The sequence below is a fragment of the Capsicum annuum genome, chromosome 5, assembly GCF_002878395.1.
Source record: "Capsicum annuum cultivar UCD-10X-F1 chromosome 5, UCD10Xv1.1, whole genome shotgun sequence".
Lineage (NCBI taxonomy): Eukaryota > Viridiplantae > Streptophyta > Magnoliopsida > Solanales > Solanaceae > Capsicum > Capsicum annuum.
The window spans coordinates 2,035,160-2,049,596 of record NC_061115.1 but is presented as its reverse complement, the minus strand read 5'-3'; the positions used below and the strand labels follow the sequence as shown (position 1 = coordinate 2,049,596).

General features: G+C 36.9%; 1 long non-coding RNA gene and 1 pseudogene across 1 annotated transcript; both read right to left on the bottom strand.

Moving 5' to 3' along the window:
* Positions 1-327: 327 nt before the first annotated feature.
* On the bottom strand, positions 328-3,557 carry LOC107871518 (annotated as a pseudogene).
* Positions 3,558-8,049: 4,492 nt separating this feature from the next.
* On the bottom strand, positions 8,050-11,078 carry LOC124898664. Its single transcript, XR_007055376.1, has 3 exons — positions 10,574-11,078; positions 10,119-10,320; positions 8,050-9,522 (listed from the first exon to the last, which is right to left on the bottom strand). It is a non-coding gene; the product is annotated as an uncharacterized LOC124898664 (long non-coding RNA).
* Positions 11,079-14,437: the final 3,359 nt, after the last annotated feature.

Below are 14,437 nucleotides of genomic sequence, written 5' to 3'. Positions count from 1 at the left end.
GATGTTTTAAAAGTTTAACAAGCATTCTGCTTTAGCTCTCGAGCATTCGATTGTTTCTTTTTCTATAGATGGTCCATCAAATGGTGATTGATTCAAATGTAGAATCTATATCGTTCTGTCACACAATATTTGGCTTCTCCATATAGCACTGCTCCTCGATCTTGGAGCAACAGTAAGGTTGTCTCCGAGTGACCTCTAGGTAGGTCACATGTTCAAGTCATGGACTGATGCTTGCATCACGCCTCTTAGGGTGTAGCCCTTCCCTGGCTCTTCATAAATGCAGAATGCTTTCTGAACCAGGCGGCACTTCTTATACCAGCTGAAGTCTTACCAGTAATCTCCACATGAGCATGAACCTTTAAGAAAATAATGTAACCGGTTATTATCGCGCAAGATGATTTCTCTCTCCGATATCTTTGAGTCAAGCTTGAAAAACGTATGACAATTACACAGATACGGAAGATTTTTGATTATTTGTATAACTTCACTATACGCAGTACATAGTAAGCCAAATGCAACCGCGAGCTTCTCACTGTGACAGCCTACGAAGTGCTTCTTCTTCTCCTCTTCGATGTCAAATAGAACGTATTCTGTTTTTGGAACATAACCTGCTTCTCTTAACTCCTTGCTGAGTTTACTTAGTTTCGCGTATATCTTCTCTGATATAGAATGATATGTATCTCCAATGATAAATTCATGAATAACTCCATCTATCTCAATCCAACTATATGAATAACTCCATCTATCTCAATCCAACTATACACAGGAATCTTCTGCATTCGTCGCTTGTTTAAAGAAGACCTGACTATTTCTGAATCATCCTATCTATTGTTAGATGCATAGATATTTGACAAAAGCACATAGTTTGCAGAGTTCCATGGTTCCAATTGAATCAACTATTTCAACACATGTTCAGCCAACTCAGTATCGCGATGTAACCGGAAGCCACTTAACAACGCTCCCCAAATGACAACATTAGCCTTTATTGGCATAGTTCCGATCAGTAAGTGAGATTCATCAAGTAAGCCAGCTCGGCCAAGAAGATCCACCATGCACCCATAATGTTAAATTTCTGGTTCCAAAGAGTACAAGTGAGTCATGTTGTGAAAGTACTTGCGACCATCGCCAACAAGGCCAGCATGAGTACAAGCACAAAGAAGACCGACGAATCTGTTTTCGTCAGGCTTTACACCAAGCTTCTAGACTTGACCAAAACAACAAAGCGTGAATTTCACATGTCCATGCATATCAAGACCCGATACAACAGCATTCCAGATGACTCTATCCTTCACCATCATGTGTCTGAATGTCTCCCATGCAGATACCATCCGTCCACATTTAGCATACATATCAATCAACGCTGTACCTAAAACAACATTGTCGTAAAACTCATTTCTTTCCATCAACCTACTATCCCATTCACCAACTTCTAACGCTCCAAGCCTAGCACAAGCAGAGAGTACACCAACCATTAAATAACAATCCGGTCTAACACCCCCTCGTTGTATCCTGTAAAACACCTCCAACGCCTCTTTAGAAAGCTCATTCGCGACATAACCTTGAATTTTCACACTCCAAGAAACAACATCCTTCTCAACCATCCCATTAAAAACCTCGTGACTCGCGAGCTTTCAACATCTCTCCACATTTACCATACATATCAATCAACCCCGTATTCACAAACACATTCCTCCCTATACCTATCTCCACCGCATACCTATGTATCTATTCCCCCGCAATAACATCCCCTACGCGAATACACGCCAACAAAATCCTCAAGATACTAAAACTATCCGGCCTCAAACCCATCTCCAACGACCTCCGAGACAACTCAATTACTTTCCTAAACTTCCCAACACCAATATACCCGGACATAATCGCGGTCCACGACACAACATTCTTCAAATCCTCATGCATGTCATCAAATATCTTCTGTGCATCATCAAGCAACCTACATTTCGAATACAAACATACCAACCCAGTATTCACAAAGACATCACAATCATATCCCATTTTCACAACAACCCCATATGCCTTAACACCCAAATCAAACTCAAACAACCTCGTACAACACTTGAACTAGAACGGGAACATAAAATGATCAGGCAAGAAACCGCCCTCCCTCATGGCATAAAAATAATATATGCCTTCCTCATAACAGTTATTCGATACCAACCCACGTATCATAGTATTGTATACATAAATGTTGGGTTCTCACACTTGGTTGAAATTGTTCAACATAAATTTTAGTAGTAAGTTTAAGAGATAGTTGTTATGCATGAAACCAAAATGAATAATACGTGCATGGATATGTTTGAGTTGATTGAATGGATGGAAGTCATTAAAAAGAGCTGATTTTAGTTCTAATAGAGCTTTTGGGGGAATTGAGGATGTTGGATTCATGGCTCAAACAACCTTGGCAACAACAAAAGTACCTTAGTTTTGTCTTGTTGTTAGTATTAATAAGTTCTCACTTTTTTCTTCAGGAGCTTTCAACGCTTTTTGCTCTCTTCTATCTCGGATTCACAGTCTTCAGATTGGAAGTGAGAGCGCTTACCATCCGAATTTAGCCTATAAATATGGTCCTTTCTAGCTCAAATTCATGGTTTTCAGGTTGGAAGTGATGTTTCCTTCTAGCTTGGATTCACAGTTCAAATTGAAAGTGAGAGAGCTTATCATCAAAATTTGGCCTATAAATATGGTCTTTTCTAGCTCGAATTCACGATTTCCATGTTGGAAGTGAGAGATCTTACCATCTGAATCTAGCCTATAAATATGGGGTGTGATGAGATATTTAGGATCTATTCACCCTTAATGGCAATTCACTTTTTCTAACTAAATGAGAAATGAGCCATTAAAAAGACTCGAATGAGATAAAGATGGATTGTTAAGAATGTCGAGGATGTAGAATGGGCGGTTGGTCAGATGTATGGGTTGTTAAGCATTATAGAAGATGCAGGATGGGTGGTTTGTCAAATGTAGTATGGAACGTGCAAATTCGAATTAGTTAAATTTCCAATAAAAAAATAAAAATAATGTATTTACTTACCCTTTTGTAAATTGGGGTGTATAACTCCCAAAATAGGGGATTGGATATCAAGATTTCCACAAAATTACCCCTTCTCAAAGGCGAATCCAAGAATTGAAGTTTGTGTTTCTACTACAATCTTAAGTCGTAGAAAAAGCTACTGATTTTTGGAAATCCTAAAATTATTATATTTATATTCTCCTCCGTGTCTGATCGGACTACAACTTGCTATACAAATATCAGCACTAAGAGATGAACGACAACAACAACAACTATGCATTAGTTCCATACACGTACCAGGAGAAACAACGAGATCAAAACATAATAATAACTAGACCCAACATCTACCTACATATGTTCATTATTACAAGAGATATGTACTCGAGGGATTTTCAAAGTAATGTTCCCTTGAAATTAGCTGTGCCTTTTTTAAATTGCCACCAAGAAGACTACTCAGAATTGTTGGTGCTCTGCTTGGACTTGTTTGACGAATCTTACGCACAAAGATATCTTTGTTGAGGACCATCATGTTTAAAAAACTTCTGCAGCTCTAGAAGACACAACAAGAATGTTTTAGCAAATGAGAAAAGGTAGGAAGTGTCTCATAAACATCAAGATTTGTCTATTTCATACTCATTACAACAACAACATACCCAGTTCAATCCCACCAGTGGGGTCTGGAGAGGATTCAGAACATGCATTTGACATATGATATCATCCTGCAATAATAATTAAGTAGTCAGTTTGAAACTATTAATATAAATCAGAAGTACATTGCTAAGAGGACGGATTATGATACAAGTGCGATTGCATAGATGAACTTATGAGGATGTGTATTGAATTTGTTCATGTGTGTGTGCAAGAGAAGTGTAATTAAGGGCTTAAAACATATCAAAATAGCCACTAATTCACACTAGAGGGGCACCTAATCTCTAAGGGGCATTTTGAACTTTTTGCCTTCTATTTGTAATACACTATATAAGAAACATTTTAGGGATACTTTACTTAGTTTTTTTGATATTGAAGATTGTATAACACACTTGAAAAACACAAGTTCTCTCTACCATAGAGACTTGGCTAAAACTAGGAAACAACTTAGGTGTGGAATCACTTTTGTTGTTTGTTTGCTTGGATCGTTGGGTGCTAGACGGATTGAGGTCCTCTCTTATGTCCACTGCATAGTGTAGGTGTTTCTACTATCTTATCAAGGGTCTTTGTGCTTGAATACACTTAGGTTCTTGGTCTTTGTAGTAGTGTATGTCACACTCTCTATCATTTCCTTTGTTGTAATCTTATAGCCATGTGGTGTATTGTTTCTCTTGTAACCCGTGTGTTGTTTTGTTCTTTATCTTGATGTTGTTAACATAGTTTGTTGTGGGCTGTTTTTAGGTATTAAACACCACAATACATTGTGTTTTTGTTGAATCCGAGAGTGGTCATCAAAAGGGTCCACGGTTCTTTCAACTTGTGGACTGATTTTGGTGTTGTTTGTGTGTTCCTTGTTGATCTTGTATCGTTTGGTATCAGAGCAAGGTTTGATTTTGTTCCAACAAAATAAATCTTGTAATTGTTATCTTGAAAATCCAAAAAAAAGTAAAAAAGAAGAAAAAAAGAAAAAAGTTATTGTTCACGTTATTAGGATTTTTCAAAAAAAACTTGATTTTTGTGTGTTTCTAGTGTTAGATCCTTGTTCCTTAACACTATAAGAGTCTAGAAATTGAAAATCCCAACAAAAAAAAGTGTCAAAATCAAAAATCCCAAACAAAAATACTAAACCCATTTTTGACCTTAGGTCAAATTTTGAGTTTTTGATTTTGTATTTTTCTTGTGTTTTTAGTGTTAAATTTGGGTTCTATAACACTATAGGAGTATAGGGTTCAAATTTGAGCTAAATTGGAGGTAATTAGAGTCATCCACTATTGTTGAGCTTGAGTTTGAAGAAACTTGAAGGGTTATTTTTGGTACAACCACAATGAAACCCGAGGCTTCAAATGCTCAAACAATGGACAATAATGCCATCAATCTCATTTTGGCTCGCCTTGGAAATATGTCCCGAGATGTGGGTGGCTAGGTTAAATGTGGGTCTTGAGAAATTAGATATGGATGTGGCATTAATGAGTGGGAGATTAGAACGTGTAGAAAGTCAAAGGAGTCGACCTTCCACCCCTCAAAATATTTCCCCAACCATTACTCCCAAGGCCTTGCACCAAATGAACAAGTCACCGAGCCAACCACCAAATGTTTCCCAAAATCGTGAGTATGATAGAGCAACCCTTCCTCCATTTCACCAAGTCCAACATGATGGATTTGGAACCCAAATGCCACCAAACCCGAACCCTCCACTTATCGAAAGACCTCACTTTCCAATCCAAACTCCATTGAACCAAAGACCTTACTATCCTCCAAATCCGAATCCACTTTATCCAAATCCACCAAACCATTTTAAGGGTTATGGTAGGGAGGAACAACATAGGGGTTATGGTGATGCTTACTTGAGGGAAGAAGAGGAGAGGGGTAGGCAAGGTAATTTAGGTCGAGAAGTGAGGGGTGGTAACCAAACCCGAGAGCTTAGCCTCAATTCCATCAAAGTTAGTCTTCCGATCTTCAAGGGTGAGAGTGATCCCGAGGCATATCTTGCTTGGGAGTCATCTTGTGATAGGATATTCCAAGTGAATGATCTAACCGAAGAGAAGAAGAGTTGTTATGCAATCGCTCACTTTGAGCGGTATGCAAACACTTGGTGGGAGTATGTGAAGAGGTTTGGTGATGTGTTGATTGCCGAGAGACCACCTCCATGGTTTAGATTGAGGTACCTTATGCGTCAAAGGTACTTACCCGAGGGCTACAAACAAGAACTTCTTGCCAAGTTGTATAACTTGAGGCAAGGAAACAAAAGTGTCATGGCATACTATGACGAGTTTCAACAATTGATGTTGAAGCTTGACCATAGAGGAGAAAAAGTGATCCATGATATTATACGATTCAAAGTCGGGCTGAATAGGGACATAGCTTCTCGGATGACCCTCCACAAGTTTGACACGATCGATGGCATTTTTCAAGTGGCCTTGGAAATTGAAAGGGAGCTCTCGGCCTCCAAACCCAAGAATTACCAAGGACCTTCCTCGGAGTGGCACCAACATCAAGAGCATTAATCCAATGCCAACCAAACTGAGAACAAGGTTGTACAAACTGAAGCCAATGCTTCCCAAAAGTATCCTCCAAGAAATAAAGGAAAACCAAATTCTACTTCTCGTCCTAAGGAATTTCAATGTTTTAAATGTCAAGGGTGGGAGCACAAGGCTAGTAAGTGCCCAAAATGGAGGAATGTAATCCTTAGGGAGGGAAAATTGTATTATCTTGGTGAGGAGGTAGGATTTGAATCGAATGAGGGTGATGATAGAGCTCAAGATGGAGAGCTTGAGGCCGAGGTAGAAATTGATGAAGGTGGGGAAGATATTTGGCCGATGGATGGAGAGTGTGTTGTGCCTATGTATATGGAAAGGATAATCATGCTTAGTGAGATTGTGGAAGAAGAAGCCGAGAATGAGGAGGGTGAAGAAAAGAATCCGAGAGTTAGGATTGTGGGGTTTGCCCACAAAGACCCTTTGTTTCCTACTAACCAAGATGCTAGCACTTTGCCTAGCATCCTTTCTTCTTATGTTCAGGTTAAAGAACATTTAAGTCCAAGTAGCAAGCTTGATGACCTCATGGAACCCTTGGTTGAACATCCTAACCTTGGGAGGAACATTGAAAAGATTATTCAAAGAGGAGAGCTTGCGGGCGATGATTGCTTGAATTTGTGGAAAAATTCCTCTCAAGATGGAGAGGATGATACAAGTGCAATCGGATAGATAGACTTATGAGGATGTGTATTGAATTTTTCCATGTGTGTGTGCAAGAGAAGTGGAATTAAGGGCTTAAAACATATCAAAACAGCCACTAATTCACACTAGAGGGGCACCTAATCTCTAAGGGGCATTTTGGACTTTTGGCCTTCTATTTGTAATAAACTATATAAGAAAAATTTTAGGGTTACTTTACTTAGTTTTTTTGATAATGAAGATTGTATAACACACTTGAAAAACACAAGTTCTCTCTACCACAGAGACTTGGCTGAAACTAGGAAACAACTTAGGTGTGGAATCACTTTTGTTGTTTGTTTGCTTGGATCGTTGGGTGCTAGACGGATTGAGGTCTTCTCTTGTGTCCACCGCATAGTGTAGGTGTTTCTACTATCTTTATCAAGGGTGTTTTTGCTTGAATACACTTAGGTTTTTGGTCTTTGTCGTAGTGTATGTCACACTCTCTATCATTTCCTTTGTTGTAATCTTGTAGCCGTGTGGTGTATTGTTTCTCTTGTAACCCGTGTGTTGTTCTTGTTCGTCATCTTGATATTGTTAACATATTTTGTTGTGGGCTGTTTTTAGGTGTTAAATACTACAATACATTGTGTTTTTGTTGAATCCGAGAGTGGTCATCAAAAGGGTCCACGGTTCTTTCAACTTGTGGACTGATTTTGGTGTTGTTTGTGTGTTCCTTGTCGATCTTGTATCAGATTATACCTAAATAGTCGAGCAGAAAAATGGATGTTTAAATTGGTAATGCACAGTATTCATCAATGATCAAGATGAAGATAAAAAATGATTCTATGATTCAATGATCGAGTCCCAGTATTAATAGGGATATGAATCCATATAACATGAAGCACAACAAATCGATATGAAATCTATGTCAGAACATTGAAAAAGAGCGAGAAGCAAATGAACCTAAGACTATGGCTTTTTTTAGGAAAAAAAAACCACGACTGAAGTAGGAAAAAAGAAGAGAAGATAAAAATGAAAAAAAGATACTGTATTAACAAGAGTTTTAGACAAAAATTAAGAAGAAATTCACTCTACAATCAACAAAGATCAATTGTCCCTAACATTTTGAGCAATTCATTATGCACAAAATTAGAAAGTAATACTTCTAAATAGCACAGATGATTAGGTATCCATGTTTTTGTGAAAGTTCAAGGGAGGTACCTCTTTTATTCCTGAATTTTGCATCACTATGCCAAGAACACGGCGTAGTAGTCCCTTGTAAACACGTTCATTTTGTAGTACCAAGGCAATATTGGTTTACACAAATGCGAACCAGTAGAGCGGAGCTCATATGGTTCTTCCGGGTGATTTCTTGTGGGTGAAGTAGCTTCAGTAGGCTGACAACCTTTGGCCTCATTGATGGTTTGCTTTTCACATGAAGGTTCAGCAACCACTTTAGGAAGATTAAGAATTGTGACTTTGTGTACCTTACTAGAATTCCCCGGCATTTCCTTCTGCAACTCAACATCTTTATGATCTTCTCTATTATGTGTAGCAGACTCCTCAGAATCTTTAGTAGAAAACAATGGAGCATCGCAGCCACTGAAGTCGAAAAGTACTTGGAACGATTTGACAATACCATTACAAATAGTATCTGTTTAAATAAGCAAACGAACTAACAGATTGTATTTTTTCTACAAGGAAGACTTTTTTCAAAAAAAACAATCCCTTTACTAATATTTCCTATTTATTAAATGATCAGTGAAAAGTGTTATATTACACAAAAAATAACATCAAATAAACTATAACTGAGGACTTCAACAGAATTCTTTCATTACAAACTCTAAGCATGTGCATGAAACTTCATTAGATGGTGAAAAGAACAGGGAAGATTGCTAAGCGTTAATTCAGACGAACCTTCAAAACTCGTCCAAATGCTTCTAGCACCTCAACAACAGCTTCAGAGAACTTTTTTCTCTGGGATACCTTGCATCTTTAGAATCCTCGAGATATCTTTCATGCACAAACCTTGATCACCAGCCCTTTGGATAGCTGAAGAAACAGATTTAAACATTTCCGGATATACCAGAGAGTAACCAAAGGAACAAACACGTTCAGCATAGGTAGTCATGGCTTGCCATGGTGACTCGGGCGGAGAAACTGGGACCCCACTATCATTAAGTTCATTTACTTGGTCATCTGCCAAGATCAGTGGTTTGATGCTCTTCAACAGATAGTGCGCGAGTAGAATTGTCAGTGTCTTTAAATAAATCCATAGTTTTTACTCTTGAAGTGTAGCATGCCTCAATCACAACCTAATTCCTGGGAAACCTTTTGCACGGTGTGTGCAAATCTCACTATCACCACCCATTGAAGTTTTCAGCTTTTTATACCTGTCACTGTCATCATATTTGCGTTTAAGATGTCCGGGAGTCCTCAGCCTCTCCAACACCTTCATCGGGTAGGCATGGTGCAATTGATAGCTCTCCTGAAGAAAGCAGAGCACAAAGGTGGTAAAAATCTCCACACTGCAAATCTGCTGGAAGATCCACCCCTTCAGCAATCAATCACAAAGCCAGCTAGCAAACTTAGCAGCTCTTTTTTGCAGTATCACTTGGGAATGGAGAAAATTCTATGCCATTCAAGAATGTTTGAGAAATGACAAAAAGGACTATTGGAATGTCCCCCAATCTGCAAGGAGAAAACAGAAGATGCATGAAGAATCTTTTCCTAATTATAGGTCAAGACACAGGATGGGTCTTTGTAGCAACAGTTGCACCTACTGAAGAAACTGACAGTGAATTTCATTTACTTTACATTTATAGTTATAAAGATAATATGGGTGAAGACAGATTACTTGTAAAGAAAAAAAGTAATCCAACATATGAGATGTCAACCGAGTGTTGTTCCTCAACCTTAAAACCAAGATGTCAATTAATATTTAGTGTTAGGCAAAGCCATGAACCATAAGAACGCTTCGACAAAAGTATTTAGAAACTACATATAATGCTTCGACAAAAGTATTTAGAAACTACATATAAAAGAATGATATGATAACCCCCCAAAAGGTAAGCACATAATTTTTTTGCTCAATAGGGACCAAAAAGAAAGTTCAAAACTAGTGATTATCTAATAAAACTCACCTATAAAATCCCGTAGACAACAAGATAATTTTTATAATTAGTATCATTTGCCATTCGAAGCGCGAAAATCATATAGAATTTTATAACGTACCATCAACTAGATGGAGACATATGACTAAAGTTAAATTCAAAATTAAATAGCACCTTAAAGTTTGAGCAAGCAAGGTTGGCACAAGTGGAGATTTTGAGCTACAAAGGAAGATGAGCTTGAATAGCTCTAATGCTGCAGATTCATATAGTCGTTTACTGATGGGGATGCCGCCAATTGTGATATTCACATATCAGGAAAATCTTCGGCATACTCGCCACAAGAAACTGGTAAAACTGATTGAGAACCACAAGAAACCTGAAAGAGAGGGAAACATCAAACAAATAAAAAGAAAAATTCAAATAACAATCTTACAAACAAAAAAAGTTTAGTTAGTCACAGTTTCTTCAAAAAAGCATACACACACTTCAGCAAACAACCTACGGCAAGTGCTGGCACCTCGACTCGTTGATATTTTTGTTAAAATGCTAAGCCTAAATCTAAGTAAATCACAACTAATTTATGACAGGAAAAGTTCATGAAATAACTGACAAGAAAGCATGAGTCTCACATGTGTCTTTCATCAGTATTATCCATCTGAGCAGTTATCAAAGAAAGGTTGAGCAGCTTTCGAGCTAGAGGTTTCTGATTTCGATAACTTTTTGCATCACAGAGCATCTTCCAGGGCCAATTTTACATTGGCCTCATCAAAGTTATCCCATGGCTCTTGAGAGAGGAAGTTTGAGGTCTGTTTAAAACAATATCCAGTCCGTTGCTAGGTGACCCTCATGATTCAATGTTTCTTCTTTGGATTTCTCAAGGTAATCCACATATCGCTTACTAAGCACATTACATAGTCTCATAACAGATTTTCTGAACTCTTGACTTCTTCTCAATGATGCAATTCTCCTTCTGCAGGCACCGGGCGGTGCTGGAAGATTTTGAAGCTTTCCCCAGTCTACAATTTGCTCGGTGACTTGCATATTCAATCACCAGTTGCATATATATAAAGTTTCTCATGTAATCCAAGTAATAAACCTAATCATAATAGATCCGTGTAACCGGACAAACATGGGTTAAGCATCAAGGAAGAAGCAGTAAATCACAAAAAAAAAAAAAATTCTTTTTTGAAAAGGGTAACTTGTAGTAAATCACCAATACGCTTGGCTTGGCTTGTACAAGAAATTCAAAATAAAACTTGCTTGTCTTTGAGGCATGATAATACGCTTCTTGTAGATAGTTGGAGTCTCTCCCACGAGCAAACGAAAGAATAAGTGACAACTCTATCTTCAAGATTCAACTAAGCCACAAAACAAGCACCATTCAAGAATGTTGCTCTTCTATTCTTGAATTAGTGATTTCACCATTTTATCAATGTTTTTCAAATGTTTTCCAAGGGGAAAGTAGTTTTAAGTGCTTGTCTTTTCAAACCAAAGAAAACAATACTTATAGTATGAAAGTTTCATGTATGAGAAGTATATTAATTAAGTAATAGTTAATAGGTTCGTGTATATTTTAAAACAAAAAAATGTCGTTCTTTCAAGAACCTATAACGTAAAACTTAATGAATAATTAATAAATTTGTCAAATTCATTTCATTTGTAACTCAAAACTTTAAGTGATGCATTTGTTTCAAAACTAATTGAAACATAACTCTTAAAAATCTTTAACCGATGTATTTGTTTCAAAATTTATTGAAACATAAAATCAACAATTCCCCACTTGTTTCAAGAAATTTTATCTTTAAAAAAAGCAAAATTCATTTGAGACATCAATCTAGCAACATGCATCAATAATGGTGTCTTTTGGACTTGAACCATTAGTTAGTGAAGACTTTCAAAATCATTGACTACTTAGTGAACAAATCTTGAATTAAGTGGTTCATTGAATGAAGTAGAAAAATACTCCACGCATATTGCTATGTTCTGGTGAAAATCAAAATCCTTTGACACCTTACGGCCATGTGTTCCGAATCCTTTTAGCTAAGTGCTTTAAGATTTCCCTGTAAAAATCTTATTGAAGCGGCCTCCACTTCGCACTTAGTGCGGTGAATTCATCAAGAGTAACTTTGCATACTCCGACTAAGTAGTCTATGAATTTTATTAAGAGAAATTAATCTCATCCTCCTTTACAACAAAGTATCAGTAAATCTATCAACAGTGTTCCTGCACACTCCAACCGAAATCGGTGTATAGACTTAATAAGAGAATATAATCTCATTCTTTTCTTTTGTAGGAATACTATCAAATCTATCAAGAGTGCTATTATTTACTCCAACCGATATCGGTCTTATAGATTTATCAAGAGAATAAATCCCAACTTATGCACATCTACTCACTCTCTAGGGAAAAAGAAAATTTTATTGATGTGCTTCACAATTGTAACTTTACTTGTTTTTCCCTTTGAACCTAAGATTACATCATTAGGTAGGGTTACCATAAAGTACAATCAATCTACAATAGGCTTTATTCCCATCCCATTACAAGTTTGTACCACCAATTCCTTGCCTAACCCTTTAAACAAAGGATCTGCTAAATTGAGTTTGGACTTCACATATTGAAGCGATATTATGCCATCCTCCAATAATATTCTCACATGATTGTGTTTGAGATGAACTTGTCTTGACTTACCATTGTAACAATCACTTGAAGCCCAAAATATATTAGATTTATTATCACAATATATAGTCAAAGGTGGTATTGGCTTACCCCATAATGGAATATCTATCAGCATACTCTGCAGCCAATTAGTTTCTTCTCCAGCAAAAGACATAACGATAAATTCTGACTCCATGGTTGAGTGAGTAATACATGTCTGCTTCTGTGATCTCCAAGATATTGCTACTCCAGCCAAAGTAAAAATCCAAGCAGTAATAGATTTAGAGTCATTCGGATCAGAATTCCAAGTAGCATCACTATAGCCTTCAAGAACTGCTGGAAAGGTAGAATAATGCAAGCCAACATTAATTGTACCCTTCAGATACCTTAAAACACGAATTAAGGCATTCCAATGCTCAACTCCAGGGCTACCAGTAAAATTGCTAAAAGTTCCTACTGCATAACCAATATCTGGCCTGGTACAATGCATGGCATACATAAGACTCCCAACAATCTAAGAATATGTCAATTGATCAAGAATATCACCAAAGTTTCGCACTAATTTGATGCTAGGATCAAATGGTGTAAGAGCAGTCTTGTCATCAAAATGACCAAACCTCTTTAGAATCTTCTCAATATAACTTGATTGAGTAAGAGTTAAACCACTTGCCGATCTTATAATTTTGATGCCTAAAATTACATCAGCTTCTCCAAGATCTTTCATTTCAAACTGGGAAGCAAGAAAATATTTTGTTTCTTTAACTCTTTCGATATCAGTTCCAAAGATCAATATTTCATCTACATAAAGACATATTATAACATCAGAATTTTCTTAAAATTTACTAAATATGCAGATATATCCACCATTGATTAAGTAGCCATTAGAAATCATAACTTTTCTAAATTTATCGTGCCATCGTTTTGGAGCTAGTTTTAATCCATAAAGAGATTTAAGAAGTTTACAAACTTTACGTTCTTGACCAGGATTGACAAATGCTTCTGGTTGTTTTATATAGACTTCTTCGTCTAGATCTCTATTCAGGAATGTAGTTTTCACATCCATCTGATAAATCACAAGACCATGAATTGCTGCTAGAGCAATCAAGACACGAATAGAGGTCATCCGAGCTACAGGTGCAAAAGTATCAAAATAATCAATATCTTTCAATTGAGTAAAGCCTTTAGCTACCAAACAAGCTTTGTACTTATCTAAAGTACCATCGGATTTCATTTTCTTCCTAAAAATCAATCGGCAACTAATTGGTTTACATCCAGGAGGAAGATCTGACAATATCCATGTATTATTAGATAATATAGAATGCATTTCATCATCAATGGATTCACGACAAAATGGAGCATCATGTGAAGACATAGCTTCAGCATAACTTTCAGGATCCTTTTCAACCATATAAGCTTGGAAATCAGGTCCAAAGTCTTTTGATTTGGCTAATCTTGAACTATGTCTTGGTTGACTTTCTTCCAATGGCTCAACTATTTTCCTTTTAAGAGGAAAAATAAAAGAACTTGAATCTTGTTCAAAAGAATCTTTTTTATTGGGATATATATGCTCAAAAAAATTAGCATGTAAAGATTCAATAATTGTGTGAGGACTTGGGGTCTCAAGATTTAAAAATCTATAAGCCTTACTGGTTTGTGAATAACCAATAAACACATAATCTACTCCTCTATAGCCAATCTTGGTTAAATGTTGATTTGGTAATCGAACATGAGCCAAGCAACCCTATACTTTGAAATAATTTATATTTGGTTTTCGATTATTCCAAAGTTCATATGGAGATGCATCATGATTCCTGGAAGTAATTCTATTCAAAATATGA